Genomic DNA, 7,713 nt, shown 5'->3' with positions numbered 1-7,713 from the left:
CCACATAATCATATTTTAGTTTCTAGATTTTTACCACAAAATTTCATTGGGGACCCACTACTCAACCATATTTAGTTCCTAACTTTGTCCTACAGAACTTCAATGGACGCCACTACTCAACCATATTTTAGTTCCTAATTTGTCCACAGAACTTCAATGGGACCCACTACTCAACCATATTTTAGTTCCTAATTTGTCCACAGAACTTCAATGGGACCCACTACTCAACCATATTTTAATTCCTAATTTGTCCACAGAACTTCAATGGGACCCACTACTCAACCATATTTTATTTTCTAATTTGTCCACAGAATCTCAACGGGCGCCACTACTCAACCATATTTTAGTATCTAATTTGTCCACAGAATCTCAATAGGGGGTCACTACTCAACCATATTTTAGTTTCTAATTTGTCCACAGAATCTCAATGGGCGCCACTACTCAACCACATATTATTATCTAATTTGTCCACAGAATCTCAATAGGGGTCACTACTCAACCATATTTTAGTTTCTAGTTTGTCCACTGAATCTCAATGGGCGCCACTACTCAACCACATTTTAGTATCTAATTTGTCCACAGAATCTCAATAGGAGTCACTACTCAACCATATTTTAGTTTCTAATTTGTCCACAGAATCTCAATGGGAGCCACTACTCAACAGAACCATATTTTAGTTTCTAATTTGTCCACTGAATCTCAATGGGAGCCACTACTCAACAGCACCATATTTTTGTTTCTAATTTGTCCACTGAATCTCAATGGGAGCCACTACTCAACAGAACCATATTTTAGTTTCTAATTTGTCCACAGAATCTCAATGGGAGCCACTACTCAACAGAACCATATTTTAGTTTCAAATTTCTCCACACTATTTCCTTAGTGTTTAGAGTAGTATAATGTGTCAAAATAAATGTGCCCAGACTGTGAATCTGAGAGTCCATGGTTCACATCCCGTTGTCACCGTCAAGTCTCACAACTCTGTTAGTAAGTATTAGTCTACGCATTGGGGGTGGGCGCTGCTAACTAACGCAGGTAGCCTTTGAGAGGTTTTTCCGTGAAAAGCAAAAATTATAAAACTTATCAACAAACCATCCACACACATATTGTGTATAAGAAGGTAAAGACTTTGATAAAGTGTGACATTATCTCTTACTTAAGCAGGAGAGTGTATTAATCACCCCAGAAGTGTGGTGTTTTTGAATATTTATTTAACTACTCCACCTCTTCTCCCATTCTCCGCCTAAGGGGAACGCTAACTTGACGACCCTCTTCCCTTGTGTAAATATCCATTGGTCTAAAGCATAGAGGGGTGGTTGCAAAAGTGATTAGGTTCAGGGGTGGTTGCAATGTAAATTAATTGAGGGGTAGTTGCAAAAGTGTCAGAAGAATTGTTCAGATGTAAAACTTTAGTGTCACGAGACAGTGAGGGGAAGAGACACGTGTTTTATAATATTTGTTCAGCAAATGACATAAGCACGTGAACTTGGAATGCTGAATTCGGAAGGAATAGGGTTGGGTGGGTGGGTTAAAGGCCCTATGGCCGAATATGATTTCCTGTTTTGTATCTAAAAATAAAATACAACAGTGTAACGGTGTAATGTCTCTTTTATTGGTTGACGAAAATATAAGCAGCTTTTAAACCCTGGAAGAGCTTAGACCCTCCAGGCAATAAACAATAGAGGACGAATGATTGGTTTTTGTTAACACAAAGTTACACAGTGGGCTATCTGTGCTGTGCCCATCACAGGTATCGAAATACGATTTGTAGAGCCCTAAGCTTCACTAGGAGACGAAAGGAGAATGAACAATCGATTCAGAGTTTGTGGCTTTTAGAAAAAGTCATGTTGGTGGATTAAGAATGAAAAATAATATTGTTTTCGTTTTGCTTTTAGTTTTCGAGATATGATTTTAACAACAATTTGAATATAATCAATCATCCAGAGAGATTAAAGACAAGTTTTGAGTGTTATTTTTCCTACAAACTAGGTTGAAAAATGAGAATGGTTAACAGAAGATCAGGAGTGAATAATACCTAAAAATGAAAAGTGGTTAACAGAAGATCAGGGGTGAATAATATCTAAAAATGAGAAGTGGTTAACAGAAGATTAGAAGTGAATAATATCTAAAAAATAGAAGTGGTTAACCTAAGATCAGGAGTGAATAAACCTACAAATGAAAAGTGGTTAACAGAAGATCAGGGGTAAATAATATCTAAAAATGAGAAGTGGTTAACAGAAGATTAGAAGTGAATAATATCTAAAAATTAGAAGTGGTTAACCTAAGATCAGGAGTGAATAATACCTAAAAATGAGAAGTGGTTAACCTAAGATCAGGAGAAAATAAACCTAAAAATGAAAAGTGGTTAACAGAAGATCAGAAATGAATAATATCTAAAAATAAGAAATGGTTAACAGAAGATCAGACGTTAATAATACCTAAAAAGAAAAGCGGTTAACAGAAGTTCAGAAGTGAATAATATCTAAAAATGAGAAGTGGTTAACAAAAGATCAGGAGTGAATAATACCTAAAAATCAGAAGTGGTTAACCTAAGATCAGGAGAAAATAAACCTAAAAATGAAAAGTGATTAACAGAAGATCAGAAGTGAATAATATCTAAAAATGAGAAGTTGTTAACAGAAGATCAGGAGTGAATAATAACTAAAAATGAGAAGTGGTTAACAGAAGATCAGAAGTGAATAATAACTAAAAATGAAAAGTGGTTAACAGAAGATCAGGAGTGAATAATATCTAAAAATGAGAAGTGGATAAAGATCAGGAGTGAATAATACCTAAAAATGAGAAGTGGTTAACAGAAGATCAGGAGTCAATAATATCTAAAAATGAGAAGTGGTTAACAGAATATCAGAAGTGAATAATAACTAAAAATGAAAAGTGGTTAACAGAAGATCAGGAGTGAATAATAACTAAAAATGAGAAGTGGTTAACAGAAGATCAGGAGTGAATAATACCTAAAAATGAGAAGTGGTTAACAGAAGATCAGGAGTGAATAATATCTAAAAATGAGAAGCGTTTAACAGAAGACCAGAAGTGAATAATATCTAAAAATGAGAAGTGTTTAACAAAAGATCAGGAGTGAATAATACCTACCCAGAAAAGTGGTTAACAGAAGATCAGAAGTGAATAATATCTAAAAATGAGAAGTGTTTAACAGAAGACCAGAAGTGAATAATATCTAAAAATGAGAGTGGTTAACAAAAGATTAGGAGTGAATAATATTTATTATTCAAATAGCGTTGTTGTGAAAAAAAGAATTTGGTATTATATTCGCGACTGGAACATCACTAATACTTATACTAAATCGTCCTTCAGTTCTCTGTTCTATTTAATGGTGTGATAGAATATTAAACTATCCTATTAATTACTGTATTATAGTAGCGCCCTCTAGTAGATTATATTGGTAGCTCATTGCGTGCAGTATATGATTTTCAAAAATGTTTTTAAATTTGTCAATGTAAACAAAATTTTATGAAATACTTCTAACCCTCTGGTCAGTTTCAATAATGGTGAATAAATTAAGAATGAATTTTATATTGTTTCTGTAAGATATACAGTTGATTAGATTTAAGCGTTTGCTGCATCAGTAAGAAACTTGAAATAAAATGTTTAATTATTAAGTTACGATTTATGATTGAGTAGGAACCAAATTATAGCAACACTATACATACTTAAAACAGCAATCAATAGCGACATGTTAGTCCTAGCGACATGTTAGTCCTAGCAACACTATACATACTTAAAACAACAATCAATAGCGACATGTTAGTCCTAGCAACACTGCACATACTTAAGACACGAAACCAACAGCGACAGGTTAGTCCTAGCGACATGTTAGTCTTAGCGACACTGCACATACTTAGACACGAAACCAACAGCGACAGGTTAGTCGTTAGTCCTGACGTATTGACTTCAGTTTTGTAAGTACCTCTGGTCAATCAAAAAGAAAGAAAGAAAAAGGAACAGAGACCCCCGTGAAAACATTTAATTTAAAACGTTATTTTAGAGTTAATATATTTGTTTGCTTGTTTGTTGACCAACACAAAGCCACGCAATGGACTAACTATGTTGGGCCCACCACGGGTATCGAAATCCAGTTTTTAGGGTTGAATGCCTTCAGACTTACCTGAGCCACTGCAAGGGATGGGGGGCATAATATAATAAATGCTCTTCGGCGGCTCAGCTGTAAGTTGAAGGGATTATAACGCTAAAATTCGGGATTCGGTGGGAATAGTATAGATGATCATTGTGCTTAACAACAAACCATAATAATATGTAAATATGTTGATACTACTTGAGTGAAAACTTTCTTCTGTCCTCCCCCCCCCCCCCTCGAAAGCAATAGTATATTTCGCTTACTTTAAAGACACCGATAACCATTCACTCATGTTGCATATACAGTATATGGACGTTGTAGTTAGCTATATAACAGAAACAGTGGTGTGTGTGTTTTATGTAACTTAGGAGTGAGAACTCAGATCCGAAGTGAGTTGATAACCCAGTTTCTTCACTGGTCTATCGTTTTCTGTAAGCAAGATTAAAATGCTTAGTTTTATTAAAGTAAAAAAAATGAACCCATATAACGCTTATAAACTTAAAAATACATTTGAACGTGACTTGAATCAGGTAGTTTTAATACTTTTTGTTAAATCAAATTGAGTTAAATGTATTGCCACAAGAGACGTATAACGTTTTTTCTATAAGTTGAAATATATATCTATATATATATATATTACCTACAAAGCATAATCTGTTGGAGAAAAAATATACATATTTGTACATTAGTTATTTTATTTCTTTTCTACATATGTAGCTTACTTTTTACCAAGGAGACACTTAACACCGTATATCTTCAAAACTATTCGTTTGTACAAACACTTAACACCGTATATCTTCTAAACTATTCGTTTGTACAGACACTTAACACCGTATATCTTCTAAACTATTCATTTGTACAGACATTTAACACCATATATCTTCTAAACTATTCGTTTGTACAAACACTTAACACCGTATATCTTCTAAACTATTCGTTTGTACAAACTTAACACCGTATATCTTCTGAACTATTCGTTTGTACAAACACTTAACACCGTTTATCTTCTGAACTATTCGTTTGTACAAACACTTAACACCTAATATCTTCTAAACTATTCGTTTGTACAAACACTTAACACCGTATATCTTCTAAACTATTCGTTTGTACAAACACTTAACACCGTATATCTTCTAAACTATTCGTTTGTACAAACACCTAACACCGTATATCTTCTAAACTATTCATTTGTACAGACATTTAACACCATATATCTTCTAAACTATTCGTTTGTACAAACACTTAACACCGTATATCTTCTAAACTATTCGTTTGTACAAACTTAACACCGTATATCTTCTGAACTATTCGTTTGTACAAACACTTAACACCGTATATCTTCTAAACTATTCGTTTGTGCAAACACTTAACACCGTATATCTTCTAAACTATTCGTTTGTACAAACACCTAACACCGTATATCTTCTAAACTATTTGTTTGTACAGACATTTAACACCGTATATCTTCTAAACTATTCGTTCGTACAGACATTAAACACTATATATCGTCTAAACTATTCGTTTGTACAGACACTTAACACTATATATATCTAATGTATATGTAAAACAACGGTTTGTCTGAACGATCAACTAATTTAGATATTTTGTTTTCGTTAAAATATAAAATGTTAATTTGTTGAATAAATAGTTTAAGTAACACTCATCATTCTGATTAAATAACTTGTTAGTTGTTTGTGATACATCAGTTTCTAAAGAACTTGCATAAAAGCAAGTATACATTTCTGTATTTCCACAGGAATGTCTGAATACTGGCTTATGTGAAGGATCTGTTTATTGTTCAGTCATATAACTAACTGAAATAGAAAAAGAGTCTAAAGTTACAGAAATGAATGCACTTTGAATAAGTCAGAGACGAACTGTCGTGAGCAGGTAGCTAGTCCATTTCAGAAATCTAAGCAAACTCCGTGTTTCATTGAAAATAGGGTAATTAGCTGCGCTAGAGTTTTAACTTTATTATAGGAACGAACAGAGAAGGCAATGAAAACTCATTTTGTATACTGATTTCATTTCGTTTCACCAAAGGTTACAATTGAAAATATAACCCTAAGGCCTAATGTATATATATTTCCCTAATAACTAAAAATTAGTACAGTTTTATATGATAAACACTGTCAGAATTATTTGTAGACAAACTCAGTGTGTTAACAGTCTGTGTTGAAACAGAAAACGTTATGTGATGCTCTGTTTTGCTGGTCATGCTTTCCGACGTATCGTGTTTTGATTTATGTTCATATGCAGTGTTATTTCAAAGACATAAAACAGATAACTTGGTGTTGGAGATAGAAGATTTATCTCGACCATTAGGAAGATAATACATGTTGACGTAGAATGAAAGCTCCAATCACAGTAACTAGTCCCCCAGTTGTACAGTGAGTCTCAGCTCAAGCAATTCGTGGCAGAAAACGACATATTAAAAACACAATTAACTGTCACATATTTTCATGTTCTATTTGTTAATGTCAAATACTTAGTCTTCGTGTTGCACTCTTTAAACACAGGTCAAAACTTATAATCCTTCTAGAACAAGTGGAAGACATATGATACTCATTTGTAATAACTATGGTAACGGAAACAAATTTTCTACTGTTTGAAAGAGTTGACAAATATTTATCATACCCTCTTACTTTGGCTTATTATTCAAAAAGTTAAGCAATAATGATTAATTTAATTTTTTGTTTGCTAGAGATAGATCCCGGATTCACATTAACTTGTATAACCTATACTTGTCTCGTGTGACAGTTCTTTACCTAACAAACGACACGAGTCTTTATTAGATTAGATCAGCTCTTAAATAATACAACACAACAAAACGTTTCACCAAGTTAAACACAGCTTTGTCAAGTGAAATATATATAATAAAAAACAACACAGCATTTCACTGCATTAGCACAGTTTTATCACTGGATTAGAAAATAAAAAACAGCCCAACGTTTCACTGTGTTAACACAGCATTATCTAGTGTAATACACGATAAAAAACAGACCAACGTTTCACTGAGTTAACGCAGCATTATCTAGTGTAATACACGATAAAAAACAGCCCAACGTTTCACTGAGTTAACACAGCATTATCTAGTGTAATACACGATAAAAACAGCCCAACGTTTCACTGTGTTAACACAGCATTATCTAGTGTAATACACGATAAAAACAGCCCAACGTTTCACTGTGTTAACACAGCATTATCTAGTGTAATACACTATAAAAACAGCCAAACGTTTCAGTGTGTTAACACAGCATTATCTAGTGTAATACACGATAAAAACAGCCCAACGTTTCACTGTGTTAACACAGCATTATCTAATGTAATACACGATAAAAAAAACAGCCAAACGTTTCACTGTGTTATCACAGCATTATCTAGTGTAATACACAATAAAAAACAGCCCAACGTTTCACTGTGTTAACACAGCATTATCTAGTGTAATACACGATAAAAACAGCCAAACGTTTCACTGTGTTAACACAGCATTATCTAGTGTAATACACGATAAAAACAGCCCAACGTTTCACTGTATTAACAGCATTATCTAGTGTAATACACGATAAAAACAGCCCAACGTTTCACTGTATTAACAG

General features: G+C 33.5%; 1 long non-coding RNA gene across 1 annotated transcript in view; it reads left to right on the top strand.

Moving 5' to 3' along the window:
• The window catches only part of LOC106473773, a 26,408-nt gene extending 24,328 nt beyond the window's left edge, over window positions 1–2,080 (top strand). Inside the window, exon 4 of the long non-coding RNA XR_002613769.1 lies at window positions 1,990–2,080. This is a non-coding gene — a long non-coding RNA (uncharacterized LOC106473773). The remainder of the gene's footprint in view (window positions 1–1,989) is intronic.
• Window positions 2,081–7,713: the final 5,633 nt, after the last annotated feature.

Source organism: Limulus polyphemus, unplaced genomic scaffold (assembly GCF_000517525.1).
Source record: "Limulus polyphemus unplaced genomic scaffold, Limulus_polyphemus-2.1.2 Scaffold6496, whole genome shotgun sequence".
In the NCBI taxonomy this organism is placed as follows: Eukaryota; Metazoa; Arthropoda; class Merostomata; order Xiphosura; family Limulidae; genus Limulus; species Limulus polyphemus.
This window is presented reverse-complemented; position numbering and strand designations above follow the sequence as displayed.